This window comes from Lonchura striata, chromosome 3 (genome assembly GCF_050655825.1).
Source record: "Lonchura striata isolate lonStrDom1 chromosome 3, ASM5065582v1, whole genome shotgun sequence".
Lineage (NCBI taxonomy): Eukaryota > Metazoa > Chordata > Aves > Passeriformes > Estrildidae > Lonchura > Lonchura striata.
Window position 1 is genome coordinate 20,324,002 of NC_140705.1, and position 21,932 is coordinate 20,345,933.

General features: G+C 41.7%; 1 protein-coding gene across 3 annotated transcripts in view; it reads right to left on the reverse strand.

Annotated features, from left to right (window-relative positions):
- The window catches only part of ERICH1 (glutamate rich 1), a 103,829-nt gene that overhangs the window by 13,519 nt on the left and 68,378 nt on the right, over positions 1-21,932 (reverse strand). The window contains exon 6 of one of the 3 annotated variants that reach the window (XR_014953596.1): positions 1,065-1,153. The exons of the other annotated variants lie outside the window; for them this stretch is intronic. The gene's annotated coding sequence lies outside the window, so the exon portion shown is untranslated. The remainder of the gene's footprint in view (positions 1-1,064; positions 1,154-21,932) is intronic. 3 annotated transcript variants of the gene reach the window in all.

Below are 21,932 nucleotides of genomic sequence, written 5' to 3' on the forward strand. Positions count from 1 at the left end.
ATGAAATACATGTGCTGCATTTGGTTTCTTTAAGTGAAATAATTACTAGGCCTCAAATAAAGCTTTTTTTTTTTTTAATTGCTTTCCTTGCAATCCATGGATGAAAGGCATGGCATCACCGACAGGAGCAACAGATTCCAAGGAGCCTTTTTATCACTTCCAGATTCTAGGTTTTTTATTGAGCTTAAAGAATTAGAGCTCAGTGCTCTGACCTTGATAAATATGTCTGTGGCTATTTCAGCTGCAAAATAAATAAAGACAAAAGAAATTTCAAACAGAATTACTATGTAAGGTGATATCAAAAGATATGCAGGGAGGTGTGAAAGAAATTCATGGCTAGGACTGAAACACAGCATCTTTAGCTCAGCCTCTCAACCACTCATCTATCCCCTCTCAGCTGCTACAGTCTATGATTCTGGATGCAGATCACAGTGCTAACAGCTGTGGCATTTTCCAGAGAAAGGATGGATACTCTGTAAATATCAAAACATGCAATACAATGAGGAATTCTTCTGTATTCTTTGGTGCATATATATATGTATATATATTTATAGCTGCTTTAGTCTCAATTATTCAGCTGATTTAAAATGTTTTCTATACATGCTTTTATTTGTTTTCTTCATATAATGGTTGATAGTCTGATTTCCCAGTGTTCCAGAGGTCAATACTGACTGAAGTTTCCTTATCATGGTCAAGAAGCTGGATGAAGTGTTTCACTGCTGGGTCAGATAAGTCACATCCTTCTTACCATTAGCATTTTCCCATTGCCCCAAACACACAAAGCCATTGCAGGAGAAAATTGTGGAGAAGCAGTTTCTGTTTAAGCACTGCAGAAGAATTAACTCCTTTCAAATATTCTGCATTTGGTATTCCAGCATGATACCAATTATCAAGAAATGTCATAATTAATTTGCTTTTCAACAGAGGATTAATTATTTTGAGCTAATACACAAGAAACTAGTGTTCCCTTGGGTTGGTCATACAGCAATTTGAAATAAAATCAACCTGATCAAGAGAAATACAGGTATTTTTAAGATTAATTAAAAGGAAAAATAAAGTCATACCTGCAGCAACCTTATATACCCAGGTGTCATTCTCCGGAGAGGAATAACCATTATTTCTGAGTCTTTGTAGAATTTCAGCTCCTACAATTCTAGAACACACAAAATATTACTAAACCCCAGGATGCTTTACAAGTTGGCCTCTTCATGATGCATAAGATTAAGCCTAATGCAGTTTGCTACAGAGCCAAAAGCACCCCAAGAAACACAATATGCAAACATTTCTTGCTCACCTGATGCTCTGTTCCCTCGAGCCTTTTCCATGCTCTAGGGCCTGGGGAATATAAAGCCCTTCCCCGTTGCATAACCTGTCACATGGCATCTGTCTGCACTGCTTAGGTGTTGGCAGGGCTGCAGCCATCCTGCCTGGGGCCAGGTATGTCTTGCAATATTGGAAAACTCTCTGGAAATGCCTAAAGCTCATTAAGAGAGCTGACCTCCTTAATAAGAAAAGGACCTAAGCCTGCTTTATAGATAGCACTGGACATAGGAAAAGGAGGTCATTATAGCTTTTTGTGTCTCAGAGTGACAATGCAAATAGGATTGGATGGTGTTTATATAACTTAAAGCATATATTTATACCCACAGGATGACCTGACTGGATGGGAAGCTTAATGAAACCACGACCCAAGTTCAAAGGTTGTGCTAATGTAACAGGGCTATTTGGAGGCACATTTAAAAATAAGTGCTTTCTTTTCTGATAGCATTCCCTTTTCTCAGCATTATGCATGGTCTTGTGTGTTTTTCTACTGCTAGTTCTTTAAAACTAAAAATACCTAACGTGATACTTACTGATATTACTGCTTTTTGTTAACTGTGATCTCTTTTCACTATAGTGTGCTTGAATTTAGTTCTATTCCTGCAGTCATATAGCAGACTATGTAAGAAATGGTGGTAAAATATAATCTACAAAATTAATTTCTCCAACTTTTAGAAGTGTCCATTGATAGACCATGCTAAGAGAGCTCTTTTTATCATTGTCAATATATGCAACCTTGCATATAGCTAGTAAGACAGAATTTGACTCCAGTTGCAGTCCTACTTCTAAACATGCAGGGTAAGAATCTTCAGGTGCTGTGAGTCAGTAGAGCACCAATGTGCACATTGAGCCCACACCAGTTTTCATGACAAGTGTTCCAGAGGTCAGTGCTGACTTGCACCTCTATAGTCTCTGCTATGGAAGCTCTAAGATCTCTGAGAAATAGTCCTGCTGTAAAAGAGCAGAACACAATTGTACTTGGAGAAATTATCCACTTCAGATATTCCACAGTGATACCACTTCCTCATCTTCCTTTCAGCAGATGCCTAATTAATGTTACATAAAAGAATGCTTCTGTTTTATTCCAAGGCTCTGGCTTACATAGTACTACCATGGGGCAGTTCTCATTTTCCTTTTACTGCACCATGTTTCTAGCACACCAACCCTGTGGCACCAACAAAGCAGTGTCTCATTAAAAAAAAAAAAAAAAAGGTAACTTGAGTTGAACTCATCCTATAGCATCAATCTAAATCATTATCACTGAATCATCACAGAATGGTTTGGGTTGGAAAGGACCTTTGAAGGTCACCTGGTTCCAACTCTCCTCCCCAGGCAAGGACAACTACCACTAGACCAGACTGCTCCAAGCCTCATCCTACTTGGCCTTGAGTATTTCCACAAGTTCTCTGGGCATTAAAAGCAAGAGACTGGGAACCTGCCAATTTGTTTTTTTTTTTTTTTTAATATATATATATATATGCAATTTTCACAGTGACCCCATGCTAAACCTTTTGCACTGCATCCCTTACCTGTAGGAAATACTGCATTAGCAGGAAGTAATCAACATAAATTTGGGACCTGACTGAAGTTAACAGGAAGCCTATCAGTACCTGCCCAAACACATTTGGCATGAAAACCTATAGCATGAAAAGTCAAAGGCCTTTTTCCTGTTTTTCACTGTATGCTCCATGCCAGCTTTCCCAAACAGTCAGGAAAAGGTCTGTGCTTGCTGTCCAATCAAGGACAAGGATAATGGTGCAGTATGCTTTTTTCTGGAAATACGCAGAACACTGAGATTTTTCTTTAAATTTGCAGCCTTGCTGACATTCAAAGGAAAACCTCCTTACCTGAAGTATTAGAGGAGCTTCAAAATTTCTGCCATTTTGTGTGGCAGAAATTCACTGCCCTTTCCTTTCAGAGAAGGGCAGTGAGATTCCAGTGATACGGTATTCAGAAAGGGAGAGCTTTCCAAACAAACTTCTTTGTGTGGAAAATAAAAGGGAAAAGAAAGAATATGCTTTGGCTGAGATAGCTGTTTTTAAAAAGGATCTCTTGGCCACGTGCAACACAGCTGAATTGTAGAATATTTTATGTAATTGCAGATGTTACCAGAATCTGAATTAGATGCCCAAGAACTCTGAAAGAATAACCCTCCTAGGCTGTTTCAGGAGAACTTTGATCAAACAAGGGGTTGCCTCCATTCCTTTGCAAGTCCAAGTCTCTGAGAATTGAGCCCTGACTGCCAGGATGCAGAGATGAACTTCTGGGCCACAAAGACCTCTCCTGGCACAAACATAGGGAAATCCCACGTGCTGTGCAGGCTGCTCTCTTCATTCATCTAATGCCTCTCCTGCCTGATGGAGGCACTGATTACTAATAGGCATCAAGCAGCTAACAATGCAAGTGATATGCTGACATCCTCCTCAATATTAAAGACAAGGGATACTTTGAACTCAGCTGTCAATATGCACCACCTTGTGCCCTATCTCCATTAGGAGGACAAATCAATAATGGAATTACAAGTTCCTTTGATGTAATCCAGTGCCTTTGGGACCTGCAAGGGCTGCTTCCCCAAATGCAGCAGGAATCAACCAATAGAAATAAATTATTTTCACACTCTTAAAAGACCCTTCTTGACTGGCACTCCCCAAAAAGCTTTCCATGCTGCCAGTGATCATGTCCTTGCCTCTCCAGAGTGTGGAGCAGGGACTCTTTTGACAGCATCACCCAAATCAGCTCAGTGCAAGCAGCAGGGAAAGCACTGCACAGAGGGCTCTGGCTCCTGCTCTACTGGCAGATTTTGAATCCTGTGCTGTTGACCACCCTCAGACAAATACCTCAAATACTAACTTGTCACTTTCTCTATGTGTCCCAGACTTTGTTAGGTTCTCTTTCACAGGCAGCTGATTCTTTTGACAGCTGGACTTTATGATCTTAGAGGTCTTTCCCAGTTTTAAGGTTATATGATTCCTGCATCATAAGAATCCTCTTTCAGATCCTTAAAAATGTTTTATCTTGAAATCAAACTCATCTTCCCATTTTTCCTTGATTCCTGTGCTCTATACAATGATTCTTATTTACCAGCTCATTTTCCCACATACTTCCTAGCATATTTATTTTTATCCTGAAAAGGGCAGCTACATCAGCATTTCCCTCTATACCAGCTCTAGCACCAGAAATTTCGCTTAAGGAGAGGGTCCTATACTTTTTTTTCTGCTTGCCAGTTCTTGCCATTGGAGACCCTTGTGGAATCTGGAGTAGCAGTGGCCTATGGCACTTGGGACTCTGGATGCTAGCAGGCCCTGATTCCCTGATTTCCCACACACAGAATTCCATTGACTATCTAACCTTCTTTCTTTTTCCCTCACTGCTTTTATTTTTTTTTTTTTCTTTACATCTATTTCTGAAAAACATTTTGGCCATCCTGCAGCAGAGGGAGGGAAGAGTAATGCAGGCTCAGGTGCATGAGTCAACCACAGGCCCAGGTGAGCAGCCCCCTCAGGCCTCCCCTCCAGTGCAGCCGGGTCACCACAGCAAGTCCCCTGCAGAAAGGGCACGAGCCTCTCTGGGCACTGCTCAGCCTCTCTGGGAGATGCTCAGCCTCTCTGGGCACTGCTCAGCCTCTCTGGGCGCTGCTCAGCCTCTCTGGGAGCTGCTCAGCCTCTCTGGGCACTGCTCAGCTTCTCTGGGCACTGCTCAGCCTCTCTGGGAGATGCTCAGCCTCTCTGGGAGCTGCTCAGCCTCTCTGGGCACTGCTCAGCTTCTCTGGGGGCTGCTCAGCCTCTCTGGGCACTGCTCAGCCTCTCTGGGAGCTGCTCAGCCTCTCTGGGCGCTGCTCAGTCTCTCTGGGAGATGCTCAGCCTCTCTGGGAGCTGCTCAGCCTCTCTGGGCACTTCTCAGCCTCTCTGGGAGCTGCTCAGCCTCTCTGGGAGATGCTCAGCCTCTCTGGGCACTGCTCAGCCTCTCTGGGCACTGCTCAGTCTCTCTGGGAGATGCTCAGCCTCTCTGGGAGCTGCTCAGCCTCTCTGGGCACTGCTCAGCCTCTCTGGGAGATGCTCAGCCTCTCTGGGAGCTGCTCAGCCTCTCTGGGCACTGCTCAGCTTCTCTGGGAGCTGCTCAGCCTCTCTGGGAGATGCTCAGCCTCTCTGGGAGCTGCTCAGCCTCTCTGGGCACTGCTCAGCCTCTCTGGGCACTGCTCAGTCTCTCTGGGAGATGCTCAGCCTCTCTGGGCACTGCTCAGCCTCTCTGGGCACTGCTCAGTCTCTCTGGGAGCTGCTCAGCCTCTCTGGGCACTGCTCAGCCTCTCTGGGAGCTGCTCAGCCTCTCTGGGAGCTGCTCAGCCTCTCTGGGCACTGCTCAGCCTCTCTGGGCACTGCTCAGCCTCTCTGGGCACTGCTCAGTCTCTCTGGGCACTGCTCAGTCTCTCTGGGAGCTGCTCAGTCTCTCTGGGCACTGCTCAGCCTCTCTGGGCACTGCTCAGCCTCTCTGGGAGCTGCTCAGCCTGCTGGTGGTGGCTCCTGCAGGTGATGCTGATGTTGCTGGGCTGTGCGTGCTGGCTGAGGCTGCCGTGGGCACTGATGCCACACCCCGCACAGGTACAGCCTGGGCCCCAAACACAGTGCAAAAAGCAGGGACAAGGCAGGTGATCCCCCTGCTGCCACACTCAGCTCCTAAGGGAACCTGCCACAGTCACATTCCTGGCTTTGCTGGGGCAAGGTCACCAGACTGACGACGTGAGAGCAAGGATGTGACAGCACGAGGGGACAGTGCTGCCCCAGGGGCAGCTGGGGTGAGCAGCCCTCACTGCCAGGGGGAAGCAGGGCCCACCTGCAGACAGGGGAGGCTGCTGGCAGCCCCGGGGCACCTCAGGCAGGTGGCACATGTGCATGGCGACTTCAGTTTCTTGTGACCCACCACACGCTCAAGGGGATGGGGCTGATGTCTTATCGTTACTGCTCCGACCTGATGGGTACAGATTGCAGGCAGAACACTGCAGGGCACTGCCTACGTGCAGTCACAATTCTGAACAATAAACTGGTTTAAAGCAAGACTCTCTGCTGGCTTTGAGGGCCATTAAGCTTGATTTACTCAAGGCTCTCTATACTGATACAGGGACAGAATTTTAAAAGAGCATTTCCCATAAAGCATATACCATTTTCATTCTATACCTGCTGAACAATATGACATTTGGAAGTCATGATTTTGAAAACAATCCAGATATTTAACTAAAGAAGTAGCTTCCAAAATTCATCATCGTTAAAGAGTCCAGGCTGCAGGAATACACAGCAGAATTCTGAACCTACCCACAGCTTCCACTAACACCCCTTTGTGCAGGATAGGAGTAAACATAAAGTGCTGCCACTGCAGGCAAATAAATAAAATAAACCATATAAAGAAAACAAACCACCAAATCTTCCTCAACACACAGCTGTATGAATAATGCTAGGCTTTTTGACTTTAACAGTTATTATCTGAGAGCATGTCCTTGCAAATAATTATATGCATTACTCAAAAATTAGAGCTAAGCTAAAAGTAATTTTGCCTTAAACAAAGTTAACTAAATGGACAGCTCTGTTGGGGCAACAGGACTGGGCACTATTAGGTTATAGAAGGAAGGGATAGTCCTGCCTCAAAGAGCCTAGAATCTGTGGGGAGGCAGATGATTGCCACCAGTGGAAGGAGCACAGGAAAACAAAGAGAACACATAGCTTGGCATGCAAAGTGATGTTCTCAGCTCACTTACAGTCAGTTTCCAAATTGCAGCAAAACACCGTGTAAAGGAGGGAAAACTTGAGTAAAGGAATTTTAAGATGGCAAGGGAAGAAAGGAACGGGAACAATGGTAGTTGTATTGTTGAGATACACAGTAGTATCTTCACAAAGCACAAAAGAAAGGAGATGCATTGGAATATGATGATGACAGAAGTAGGAAATACCATCAATAAAAGAAGACTGCAATGCTGTGTAGATGAGCTATAGACTGCAGAGTTCAGTCCTCAAAGTCATCTAAGGTTACAGATACACAGCAGCAAGAGATTTGTGTTGCTGAGGCTTATGGAGTTACCATTGAAGTAGCTTAAACTATTCATTTATTTCCTGCTGAGCATTGACTCCTGCACTTCCCACAGCTTCACTGCCAAGCAGTCACTCCTGTGTTTGCAGCCTGCCTGCCCACAGTGCTTTGATGCCATTGAGGGACAAAAGAATAGAAACTGACAAAAATGTCATAGAAAAATGATAGGGAAAAAATCAAATTCATTACAGCTATGGAGAAAGGAGAAATTCTTTCATGGAAGCAAATTTTATCAGAAAATGCTGCAATTTGTACACGTGAAAAACGACAGGGGGGAAGGATCCAGAACTATTTCCTAAGCAAAGGTAGGTAAAGCATTACTGTTGCTGGAAAAGCACAAAGGTACTGCTCCAGAGCTTACCTGGAACCCAGTTCTGTCAAGCAGTGCTGGATCTCTCTCACCTAACTCCAGATAAGACTCACACAGATGCCTGCCTTGGAACTAGTTGTCCTAAATTCCCATTCTCATTTACCTATTTCAAATCTTTATGTTAAGATCAGGGCAGGAAGTGAGAATAGTACAGTGAGTTGGTTCAAACTTCACCCCACTGATTACAGCAGGACAACTCAAAATGAAGTTGTTATGAAGAATGGCTTTTAAGATAACCAAAGCAGTTTAAAGGCATATATTACAAGAAGAAGCTATGCTTAACCTCACAAAAGGAAGATCGTGAAACCCTTCCTCTCTGATACTGACAAGCAGTGAAGATGTCCTTGAGCACTGATTTTTGCCTCACTCCCCAACTACTGCATTTGGTCAATAGCCAAGCTTCATCTCCCCTCACTCAGTAGAGGTTTGCACAGAGGGAAAGCAACACCAGTAACATTAAATAGCCATAGAAAAGCCAACATATGAGAAGGCTTGAATAGAAGGCTTTGCCCAAACGGTTACTATTGACCAGATATGCAACTACAGCATCTTTGGGGGGCGATGATCTCCAATGTCCCAGAACAGTCATTGCCCTACAGAACTGACACCTACTGATCCATGAGCCATCAATTGGATGAGCACATTTGCTGTCATCTTTTCTCTAGCTCAGATGTGTACTAGTATAGATGAATTTATTCCTTTCACAACTAAAACCAAAATGAAATAAACAAACCAAACACAAAACAACTCAACCCAAACCCACAAACAGAAAGGATGAGCATTTCTTAAAGGTCTGAAGACCTTAGTAGAAGCTAGCATCTTTTGAAAAGGTGCTGCTACAGTCATGCCAACCTCTGGCTACTCTTATGTTAGAGTCCATCTTGACGCGTTGAACAATTTTGCAGAACCTGTAAGTTGGACTGCAACCGAAAACTGCTCTAGCAGACATGGGAGAAACTTGCCTGCCTCTGATGTGCCTCTGATGTGCAAGACATTGCATCACAGGCATTTTCCTGTTGTCTCACTTAATACACACTCCTGGGCAGTTGGTCCAGTTTAAAGTGCATAGCAAAATTACAAATGTCTTTTTGGAGCAACAACATTATGCCTTGCTGCTTCTGTGGTGGGTTTGGAGGTCAACCAGCACAACATGCTATGAGAGAAGCTGGTACACTTGGCCTGAGAGCTGTGCTCACTGACCTGAGAATCTCCTGGGTGCATACTGCTGGACATATTCATCTAGAGACATTATTCTGGGAAGGCAGTGGACAGAATTCCAGCACAGGTCCAGAGTCCCAGTTAACCCTGGAAACAGTGAGTAACAGAGTTCCCTTTTCCTCATGAGTGCAATGCCCCATCCTGCCACGTCCCAGGATTCAGCACAGACACTCCATGAGCAAGGTAATGCACTGAAGGACATGCAATGCAGTCCCAACAGCTTGTGAAGAAGGTGGGGATCATCCTTTAACATAAAGCCATTTCTCAGCTACCAAGGTACTACTGATCTGATGTGGGAAGCCTGTGGCACCCCACTGGCTATATCTGGATACATGAGTCACAAGACACATCATTACTTAAGACCACATGGACTCCCCTGGCTGTGTGCACCACTTAGCTGTTTTTAATCCATGACAGTAGATTATTTCTTGCTCTAAAGCAATGACATACAGTGGCTGCTATTTTGCACAGAAACAAGGCATTAGGCTCTTTCCTGTGAACAGCCTGCAATTTCCCATCTGCTTAGGAGGAAAGAGGGGCAAGCTTGTTAAGGAGCAAGGCATGTTCTCTCATCCTGCTCTACTCCTCAGAGTCCACTAAAATGGATATCTACATCAAGACACCCACCAGATACTGGCTCCCATGCCAGGATGAACATGTGTTCCTGGCTGGCCATCCAGAGTGGGTGTTTTTCACTGTGAGAGCTGGTATGAGAAATTTTATTACAATCTGTGACAGGAACTCTTCATGTCATGTCCTTTGCTGCTTCTGTGGCTGACAGGACTAAAAGCTGGACTGTCATACTCCATGTCCTCATGGGCATCCCTCATTCCATCTGCAGGGGGCTCCAAGTCATGCCAGGCTTCATCACAGAACCAGATATCGTCTGCATTTTGATACACAGTGTGTAGATACTGACCTGTGTAACCATTGTAACCTGCCCACTGCACATAAACACACAGCCCAGGGTCTTTGGAATTTGAATTTGTAAAAAGCTGGACAGTTCTGTACTGTTGCAGGGAAATCTTCTCAAGAGTAAAACTGTGCCCATGAGCATATGCAACACACTACTGCACAGGGTTCTCTCTCCTCGTGTATCTCCCACAGCAAAACCCTGTTACACACGCGCCAAATCCCCCCCAGATCACACAAGTGAGAGAGCTTTGGAAACAACCTTCTGACATATAATATTTGTAATATAATATAGTATTTGAGTATGGCAAATGAGGATAGGAGGCTATGCCTTTGTCATTCAATGCCTGTGAATGACTGGATGGCTTGCAAAGAACTGCCATATTTTGTTTCAGAGCACAGCCACAGTGTGAAACAAATGAAATTTGTTTGAACAAGTGAAATTACAGCTGCAGTGGGGATATTTGGGGTACCAGGACTCTGGAATATGATTAATTCTAAGAAGGATTCATTCTAAGAAGACACAAATACATTCAAAGTGTGACCACAATTTTGATTCTAATTCTAAAGCACTGTTTTACAACAGAAGTACAACTTAAGCCAGTCATTTCATTGGTACCTCTCTGTGCCTTTCAAACAAAATTTTCAGACAATCAAAATGTCTAAGCTACTATATTCCACATGGCTTTAGAAACTGTGAGTAATGAATTCTACAAAAGCATCTGTTCCACCTTCCAAACAACCCTGTACAATCTGTTTGGAGGTGCTGGAACTTTTTCTACAGTTAAAATTAATGTAGAGCTATTATGAAAATGTAGAATTGTACTGACATTCACCATTCCTGAATTAGAAAATGTGTCTAAATGTCCAGGGGTTGTAAAGTCTTCCATAGTGGTCTCCTAGGAAATTTTCTAACATTTAGTGGCAATAGATATCTAGGTCTGTAACATCCAAAAATGGTTTCTGATTTAAAAGCTGTAAATGCTTTGATTAATCCTGAATATATTTTGCAGAACACTGTGTATCTCCAATGCAACACGCTAGTGAATTAGTCCATCAAAACCACAAAACATCTGTAAATTCACTTGTAAGACTTTAAACTGAAATATAAGAAGATATAGATTACTTGAGCTTTCCAAGTTTGACAGAAAATCTTTCAAAGCTTTAAATTAAATCACATAGCTTTAGTGGGAACCTTGCTAGCTGAATTTTTGTTCTTGCATGTTTTCTGGTATTGCTTTGCTTGCAATTGCCTTCACATTGCTGATTACACCTGGCTCTCATTGCTTACTGTCTGCTGTCCAGTTTAAATGTTCTGATCCCTTAAACAGACATCTATTAGTTCTGGCATAGCATTGTACAGCATAGTTGTGGCTATTTAACACCACTGGTAGTCTATTTTTAGGCATAATCCTGGTAAAGGTAAATGTCTTATGTTGTGAAGTCTCAAGCTGAACACTGCAAGATTCATCAACTTCAGAAGAGGGTAAAAAAAATCTATGCAATAAATATGAAATAAAGCATGACAAATACATTAATCCAAAGAGCACCACTTCTATAATATTTTTTTCATTAGGTTGTTTTTATTCTGATGTTTTGAATGTCTGACTGTGAGGCCAAGCAGAAATTACTAGAACAGAATTCAAATGTGAGTGGAAAACAAAATGAGGGCCAGAGCAGTGAGCACTTGCACTTAAATAGGACCCACTGGACTTAGCCTGGAGCTCTCTCTTCAGAGATCCCATTTCCCAGGGCACAACCCTAATAGCTCACTAGAACCAGACAGAATTCACCAAAGAGCTCTAAACCAACTGAAGGATGAAATAACACCACTGTGAGCCGCAGTGTGTAACCTCTCCCTGAGAATCCTCTGTGTCAGGGGATGGGAAGGTGGGGAAATGACTAATTTTTACAAAGGATTCCAGGGGTGATCTGAGGAACACTGATGATGAGTGAACATGATGTCCTTGTTCAGCAAATCAGTAGAAGCCCGCTGCAAGGAAGAGAATGAGCAGACAGATAGAAAAATATCTTGGGAAGCATTCCATTAAGTATCTGTAAAAGGAAGACACTTCACAAGCCTACTGACTTTTTTTTTTTTTTTTTTTTTAAGAATTGGCAAATAAACAAACAAGGTACAATTAGATGGAGTAAAAGAAAGCCCTTAAAAAGGAAGTGCCATCAGCTAAGAAGATCCTATTTTAAATGAATAAGCAATTAAAAAATGAGAATAAAAAAAGTAGGAATGCAGTTTTCCCACTGGAAGGAAATCACCAACACAATCCTTTGGGACTTTTTGCCAGGATCTTGCTACTGAGCAAAGTCTTAAATGACCTGGAAAAGGTGATGAATAATGGGAGAACAGAGACTGCTGATTCCATTAGTTATCACAGGGATTAAAATCAAAAGCTGACTGTGCAAAGCTGCAGAAAAGCACAATGATCATGCACAACTAGAGATAAAATGGCAGATAAAATTCCACATAGGATATCACAAAATGGTGGACATAATTATGTAAACTGACAAGATCTATTCATAAATTATAAATTGATACCATGAAGATGTCAGCTCCATTACCCAGTGAGGGGTCAAAAAAGCAATTAAATTATTTGAAAATAACTAGAAAACAAACCAGAGCACTTGATCTGTGGTGAACCAGCAGTTTTAATAACATGGGCAGGTTTTTTTCTCTCATCTTTGAAACGATGAAGCAGCCTGAAAAAGTTACAGGAAAGGGCAAAAAAGCAGGTACAAAGAAAAGTAGGAAAAGTTTCTTTGTGAAGAATCTGCAAACAGGCCTCTTCAAGTTGTATGTGTCCTTCTACTCCTCTTCCATGCTTCCCTCCTTCATCTGGATGGAGTCCTCTCCCTCTCATGTTACTGTGTTTTTACCAAAATTTCCATAGTCTTCCCAGACAAATCAAGGATCACAATACAAGCTGTTGGGATTTTCTCTTCTAACTCAGACTTAGAGGGAAGGCTTCTTCCATCTTCCAATACTCCTTCTCCAAAGCAGAAAATTAATATGGATTCACGACACTAAGATGCAAATGTAAAAATAAAAAAAACCTCTTTCCTGCATCAAAACCTTGTCAACAAGATTTTTACAGATTATCAGACATTGACTTCTCCAGTATGGATGCAGAGACTGCTTTCAGAGTAGAGCTTCTTCATGAGTTAGGAACTGCAGTGGCAGACTCTCCCACCTGGAAGTTGCTTTCAGAGCTGGCTGTAAACTCCTCCCACTTCACAGCTTATAGAAATCGGTCCTCTGCTTTTCCCTGATGGTGAGGTGGTACCACTCTTTAGGCATGTTTCACTTTTACCTCTCATGGGAGGCTGGGGTCAACTTTATTTGAAAACTGGAGCACAGGTACAATTGCCAAGGCGTGCACGTGCCTTGAGTGCTTCATCTTCAAATTCTGACTAGTTTTGAGTCAGATGGAATATCAATCCAACTTCAGAGGTGTGTTCATGGATTCCCACTCATTTGAGTGGAACAGACACTCAGCTACTGAAGAAACCCACTGCTTCAGTCCTTGGATCACACCTATTCAAAGACCTGTGCATTTCAGTTCAGGAGGAATGGGATGAACGGGCTGTGGGTGGGAAGCTGCCCTTTGTATAGGTTCTACAAAGACTTTCCATGAAGTGCAGGTCAGTACCTTCCTATGAACTTGTACACAAAAGCCTTTCCCTGCTAGAGATGATTTGTTTTTTTACAGTGTCTGTAGAAATGTCCAATTATACAGATTACACAGATTTCTCCTTTGCTTGGTTCCCTACAGCCTGAAGCATTCATCTTGATTAACTTAGTGTCACATATTTTTGCGAGCATCAGAAACTCAATGGAAGGCCGAGTGTAGCACTGTAGAAAGATGTCACAATAAAAATGCAAAGCACAACCAAGAGAGGGTGCTTTAATTTCAGATAGACAGCTGTAAAATTGCTTAGCAAAGATAGTTGGAAATTTGCTTGTACTTCTTCTCAATTGCAATGCAGAGGTGAATGGCTGTGTACTGATAAAGCCATATGTCTTGTGGGTGCCTGGAAGTAGCCTCTGCACCAAAGCAATATTGCCAGTTTTACAGATAATATCCTGGTGCACAATATTCTTGAGCTGAGAGCTGGATTGCAGACATTTCTGCTGCCTTAGGGCACCCCAGAGCACAGCACCCCTGTTGTAATGACTCTTGTTCAGAAGCTCAGGCTGCTGGATTGGGAAGGGGATGAGGAATGCTGCAGGGTATAATGCATTGCCAGCACACCGTTCCACGCACCGAGATAATATTGAGGTCCATGGACTCAGATTTGAAGCCAAAGAAGACAAAGAAAAACTGTCAGCAGAATGCTTTGGTTGGGTAGGTTTTTCAGGTGGTGTGTATATGATGGAGTGCTAGTTTTCACTGGGGTAGGTTTTATTCCCAACAGCTGCTGTGGGACTGTTTTGGATCTGTGCTGAAACAGGGTTGATAATTGTATTGGGTTTGTGTGGCCACGTTTTGGTAGTGCAGGGGCTACAGCAGTGGCTCTTGTGAGCAGCTGTCAGAAGCTTCCTCTATTCAAGAGACTGCTGTATAAAGCAACTACAATTTCAGGACACCAGTGATTCCTGTGATCGGCCTTGCACAACTGGAGCTGCACCAAGCCTGACAGAGAGGACCTGTAGTTGCTTCTCAAAAGACCACTGATCCTCTTGGAAATGCTTGCTCAATGTAATCTCATCTTTGTGACTTTTACCTCCCAAGTTTTCCACTGTTGTCATTTGGAAATAAGTCTCAGGTTACCCATAAGAACGCTGTCAAGCACAGAGCACAGCGGGTCACAACCTACAAGGGAAAAGCTATACTTGTGTCTCCTTCTCTCTTGTTCACACCACCTCAGTAAGCCACTGTAGCCAGCTGCTTGCCAGGATCTGCCCATGTTCAAATCCTCACCCTGTGGTACCTGTAGGGTTGTTTGAGATCACTTCTCACTTTGCAAAGCCTTGCAAATTATGGAAAAAGTAGATGGAGAGGGGACTTTTAGAATCAAAGTCAGCAAAGTCTTTATGCTTCAGGTAGCCTGACAAAGACACCTGAACTGGTTTTGGCTTGATATTGAACCTTGATATTCTTTGCTTATGGAAAAAAAGAATCAGACTGGAGAAAAGGATAGTACCAGAACATTTTGACAGAAATGCTGCCTTTTCCCTCTAAGACTTCTGGTGTAGAGAAGAGTTAAGGAACCTTCTGGAATCCTGCAAGGCGTTGTGCATTAGCAGTGAGCCAGATCCTGGGAACTGAAGGCTATATGCTGTTTGACTGCAAGGCCTTTTACATCCACAGCTCAATTAATATTTCTGATGAATCCTTACACTGATCTTGGGGTTTAGATAACCAGTGCTGATGCTGACATGTAACATGCCTGTGTTACAACCTAGAAATCTGCTCAGAGAACTGCTTCTGTAAGGAACTGAACATTTACATATCCCACTATAAAACTGTGAATGAAAATTTGCAAGCAAACTTCTACATCTCAAATCTGTTTTATTCATCAGCAGCTAATGAACTTGTTGGAGGGGTCTTTCTTCAATAACCAGCTGGAAGAAATGCAACACAGCAGATAACACAAACAACAGACACCTTTGTAACTAAAACTGTGGATCAAACCTTGCAGGACCTTGCAGGAAAAGAAAAAAAAAAAAAGAATTTTCTCTTGATATTTAAAAATAAAGAATCTTACACATCAATCATTCTTAACTAATGGAAATCATTCCACACAGAGGAACAAGCTGAAAACAACCAAGATAAATTCAAGAGCCTATTTACTTTGAATAATTTTCAATTGTTCTACTTCCTCCTAAACATATTTTAAAACACTATTTTAGTGGTTTTTCTTTACAGTGTCTTTAGTTTGGATTCTTATCCTTATCTGAAAAACATTAAAGCTTGTTTTTGTAGAAAACTGAAGAAACTTGTTGACAACTATTACACATAGTGCCACATGACTTTCTAATCAAAACAAAAAGCACATAATGTAATAAATGCATGTTAAATACATTAGAAACCCATTAAATCATTTCAGTTTTCTGTTTTCAAGAAGTAGGTACAAATATGGAATCATGACTGAATAATGACTGATTCTCTTTGAATCCCATAAAGATTAATACTAGGAATGAACATGCTTAGCATTTTTACTACTGATATGGAAGAAGATGTAATAATTTCTGGTAAAATCTGCAGATATCATAAAGATTAGCAGATAGTCAATACTAATGAAAGCACTACAGACACACAAAATGATCCATCATTTACTAACCTAGAAATATTAAAAAATGTTCAAGTTAATACAGCCAAACAGAAAGACTAACATTTACAAATATGAAGTATGCAACCAAGGACTAAATCCTGGATAGCAATAAATTTCATGAGTACTTGTCTACTATTAAAAATAATTTAACATAGACTTCCAGTACAATCCCATGTCAAGAGGTTGATCCAAAACCAATGAAACAGTCCGTACAAAAGTTGGCACTTCTGAGATTTTAAATGAATGCTAAATTTCTACGCTCAGTTCCAGCAGGTTTGTTTCCTAAATGGTGTGAAAAAATTGGAGAGAATGTATGAGGGAGTCACAAAACCATCTTGGAAGCTATAGAAAATGCCTTAAATCAAATAGTTAAAGAGATAATACTTATGGTGTCAAAAAGAAGGTTGCCTTGTAGCTTGGTTACAAAACTTTCACAGAAAGTAGTGGCTAGTGAGGGACTACTTAATCTAGTGAAGAAAAGCATACCAATAACTAATGGCTGAAAGTTAAATCTAGACAAATTGAAATTTAAAACAAGGCACATGATTCTAAGCATGAAAGTGATTGAGTACTGAAATAAATTACTAAAGAAGGGGCTAAGTCTTCATTCCTTGATGTCCTTAAATCAAGCTGACCTGTCTCTGTACAGGACTTGCTTTAGCAAAAACCACAAATTGTGCTTTTGTCAGACTGGTCTTCGCCCTGAAGTAAAGAGAAAATTTATGACCAGGGATCTAGATGGGGTCAGAGAAGATAATCTCATGGCCTTTTCTGTCTTACCTTCCACGAATCTATCAATTTACTGAATGAGTATAGAGAAAAAATTTTCTGAGTGATTTTTGCCATCTGGATAACAATGTGATCCATAGCAAATTGCAAATCATACAGTAATAAATGTATGTCAGAAACCATCGAGATGAATTTATTCTTGCAATGCCTTCTAATTTAGAAATTTATAGTTATTTAATATTTTACATATTAATTTTATTCTGGGTAATTGAATCAAGGTGAAAGGGTTAAGCAGACAGGCTAAATGAAACACTGCCATGTACTTAGTTTAATGTGGTTGGAAAAATCAATGAACTTTGGTCTGTCAGCTTGCAATCACAGGTTTAATTGAATCACATGTCAAGTATTTTAAACTGTTTACTAATGTAAATAGAATCCAGTACTATAGCCATGGTAATAAGCCAAGCAGCTTTCCCTGAATTCCGATCAGATTTGTACATGACCTTCATTTTAAGCTCCCACATGCTGGAGATCAGTTATCGTTATGTCTACAGAGTTCAGTGATTACACCTGTGATTCTCAAGAAACTGTATTTGGTATTGATTCCTTCTGCAGATTCTAGGTAATGGTTGATCAGTTCCCAGCAATGGTTACTCTTTCTTTGAGCATTTATAGTCACTTCCACTTGATTATTGTCACTGGGAGGAGGAATGAATCACACAGCAAACTTCTACTGAGTCTGCCTGAGAAATGGTGGAGGCTTTGAAATAAGAACAGGAGAAGCATCTCCTCAGCTCATGCTGGGTGAATTCCAGGCACATCTGTACAACAGCTTCTTACTCTTCCTCACCCTTACCTTTTTACCATTCCCAGGCAGTAGCTTCCCACAAGAAGACATGAAAGAATCAAGGAGAGAAGGTCATAGCCCTGTCCAAGCTGAAAGAGTTTGCCACTGCCAGACCAGTGTTGGGAGCAGGTGATGTTTTGGCTATGCAACATGCACATTTCTGTCCTTTTCTCAGGTGCAGTAAATGATCTTTTTTTTTTTTTTTTTTTTTTTTTTTTTTTTTTTTTTTTGTTTTTTGTTTTTGTTAACAAGACCAAGATGCCTGCAATGCAGATGTTTTCATGTTTTCATGGCTAACCTATTTATGCTTTCATACCAGTCAACATAAAGCACTAAATTCTCCCATTGGTACTATTGTTCCAATTCTAAAATAGATGTCTAGCAGCAGTCAGTTATATCCGGCTATGTAATCCCAGTGATTAGGAAGTTCTTTAGGACAGGCAGCTCAGATGGTAAAAGCTATACTGGAGACATCTGAAGTCAGGAGTGTGGAGTTGCGTTATTTGTATGTTTTATTATCCCTGTATTATGTATTGGTTTATTCCTTTGTACCCCTGTGTGCAACTTGGTTTATCCCCAGTTTTCCCGCCTTGTCCTCCCTTCCCGCCTCCCAGTATCTATCCATCACCCTGAAAGAGCATTTTACCCCCCCCAGGTGCCTTGTCTATCACTCAGTGCCCCTTCCCATCCATTCAGAAGCTTCTACTCAGGGCACCGGGTGATTGGGCGAGGACCTGGGGCTCCCCCCATATCCTTCCCCCATTGGACCCCACCATATCCCCCCATCCCGGAGCCACCCCCTATCCCTATCCCCATTGGTCGTTGGATACCCCTCCCTTACAGTTTATAAGCCAGTGCAAGCACCTTGTGCTTGTTCCTGTTGGCTGGCACCGTTCTAGGATATTTGGCCCCGTTGGGCTACAATAAACTCGGACTTAGCCCCCAGCAGGATCCGCTCTTCATTTACCACCGCGAGGCGTGCTAGCGCTGCTCGGGACCCACAAAGGCACTCTCCAAACCCCAGCTGGGAGCGGCGGAGGGTGCCTCCATCGCCCGCCCTCGCCCCACAAGAGCTAGCCGGAGCTGAGACAAAGGGAACCGGGGCGGGAGCGCGGCACAGGAGGAATGACTGCATGCCTCCAAGATCTCTTTAGCAAGACGCAGAAGAACATTGTCTCCAAAGCACCTGCTGGGGAGAACCAGGTCCCCGTTTTACCAGACTGATCATGTGTGCAATATAAAATTATGAGGCCACTTTAAACTATCAGCAGCCTTGCCCACAGATTCAAACATGTTCCCCATTGTAGACAAGTCTATTACATTTCCTGAGCACACTCAGAGGTGATAGAACTGGCTGCAATGGTGCTGCTGTGCAGCAGGGCAAAGCCTGCATCAAACTGCTACTGATTCAGGAAAGGAGAAAACAGCAGAGAAAACAGGGACATTGATGTGGGAGTATACAGACAGTAAGGCAACATTAGTCAGCACAACAGGCAGTTGTCCTAGCATCAGACTGACCAGGCTTGGGGTTTTGGCCAAGGTTTTGGGCAGGATCACAGCAAAAGAGAGCTTTAAAGAAGGAAAGTAAAACAATGGAAAGATTGTGCTGTACAGTTGTGGTAAGCACTGTGGGGAAAAAGCACAAATGTGTAAATCTGAAGTATGGCAAATGGGTGATCGAAATTAATACCAGAGGTTGGTAGGGATAGAGGAATCATCTGTGCACTGAATGAGGGATAGAGAGAACTGGCAAAGATCTTGAAAGTGAAGAAAAGCAGCCCCTATTTGATGCAACCTATAGCAGCCTAGAGTTGATGCAAAAGAAAAGTTCCTTCTGTTTTTGTGTGGTATCACAATGTGGCTGAGATATTCCTCTTCAATCTTAGATTACACTTCTTTTTTGCCCATTATGTATCCTAAAACAGGACATAGCCTTTCAGTAATAATGTAAAAGAGAACTACAGCTTGCTTATATACTTTATTAGAGTATGGAGTTCATTAAAATGACTACAGACTATTAATTATACAAAGTTAAGAAGTCAACTTAGAGAATAGGCTTATTAAAGCTATATATTTGACCTTCACTGACTATGGTGCATATGTAGTTTCAAATAACACTAGAATATATAGATTTTTTCCTAGATTCTTAGAGACAGTAAACAAATACAGCATCTCAATTTCTGCTTTTCTAAAATACATGTCCCCCCCTCCCTTTAGGCCTGCATACATCAAACAGTTTAAAACAACAAAATTTACTCAGATGCAATGCAGAGGATAAAGCAGTAAAGAGTGAAGCTTAATTGCATAAACACGTGCAATACAGCCTTCCTTAGGAGCAATCCGGGGCTGATGCAATTAACTACAAAACTTGCATAGCTAAAACCTGAGGTTTCCCTAAATATTAAATATAATACATTTTCCCAGTCCTACAGATTGCCATCTTTTGCACTACCACTTTCTATTATTATGCCCAATGTGTAGCATCCTGTACATGCAAAACACACACCTCTTTCCACTCAATGTCTGTGGACTGGTTTTATGATATACATGGTATTTTTAGTAGGTGAAATAAGTTTTCTTTGGTGAAAGACAACTTAAAAATCTTCTGCCTCTATGCTGCCATTCATCACTTTCTCCTTCCTTGTTTTTGAGTTTTTTTGAAGTTTCCCCCTCCCCCCGACAATGTAATTTCAGACATTCAGCCTATTAAGTAGTAACTCCCTACACTGGTGCAGGAGAGAAAAGCCAGCTGTCATGGAAAACACACTAAGGAATTTATAACTCTACGTGATTGTAAAGCACTACCTAAAATAATGCAGCAGTTACAAAGCAGTAAAAATCTGTAACATTAGAGATTGATTCCCATATTATATATCCACAAAAGGAGAAAAAAATTAAGGTCTTACAGGCAATTTTAAGAATAAAACATGTACCTATATATAGAGATAATGGCTTTGAACTCATACCCTTGCATACACAAGTGCACTGACCAGCTTATCCACTAATACAGATGTCTCAAATGCCTTCAGCCCCTGTGGTCTTCCTTGTACAGGCTGGCAGGGGACCACTGCCTCTCAGAGCAGATTTCTCTCCCATTGTGCTGCTGCTCCTTACTTACCATCCACTGTTCAATAATGTAAACTAGAAAGTTAACCTCTGAAGACACATGCAGATTACTTTCCATTTGATCCTTTAATTCTTCCTACTTTTGGAGTCCATGTAGGTTTTGAACCCAAAATTTTGAAGTTCTGCCTTCACAGAAGTTTGAAATATGCTAAAAATAGTGTACGTACAGTTTAGCCAGAAGTATTCTGATGCAAAATCCACTTACAAAAATCTTCTATGTTTCAGTAATTCCACATGATGCAGCATATTCATTAAATTGAATGATGCTGAAGAAGCAAAAATTCAAGGCCATCTCCTTTCCCATTTATAAGTTCAGCATGAAAATCTAAAGGGATAAATGTTTCATTGCTATGTTGAAGGAGCCATGTATAGTGAAATGAAAAACAGTGTTCACTGGTGGATATTCATTTAAATTTTTCAGTTTTTGTATCTCAGCCACATTGTGATCCCACTGCTTAAATACACTTGAGAAAGTGTAAGGAGATTAAGCACCATTTCTTTAGAGAAACAGTGCAGAAGAGTGACTAGGTATTAAAACTGTGATGTATGAAATCTTTTTGACTGCAAATAGAATGTCAAATATGGACCTGCTGCCATTTTTAGTACACTGCTGAATTTAAATTATGAGTAATGTCCATTTCTTTTGCTTTTAAACTAGAATCTTTCTGCTCTGTTCTTTTGTGCAGTGCTTTTAAGTGTCTTCATGCATGTTGCAATTCAGCACATCACTGTGTGGCACATTTGGTTCAGAAATAAATACACATGCAATTGCATTTATGTACAATGACAATCTATGATTTATCTTCTTGAATTTGGTCCAATTTTCTAAACTCTTAGCATACTTGAACCTCTTCATAATCCCTGCTAGTACAACTGTGGCAGGTTTGGTAAGTGTAAGATTCAGTTCCTATTACAGGTCAGATATCACTGACTGACTGCACTCAGAAATGCTCCTGAGCTTGCTTAGCTGGGGCCAGCTGATTTCTGCACAGAATATAAGGCTCTTACAGTGGTGAAAGCAAAGGGAAAAAAAGAGAGAGCAAAAGT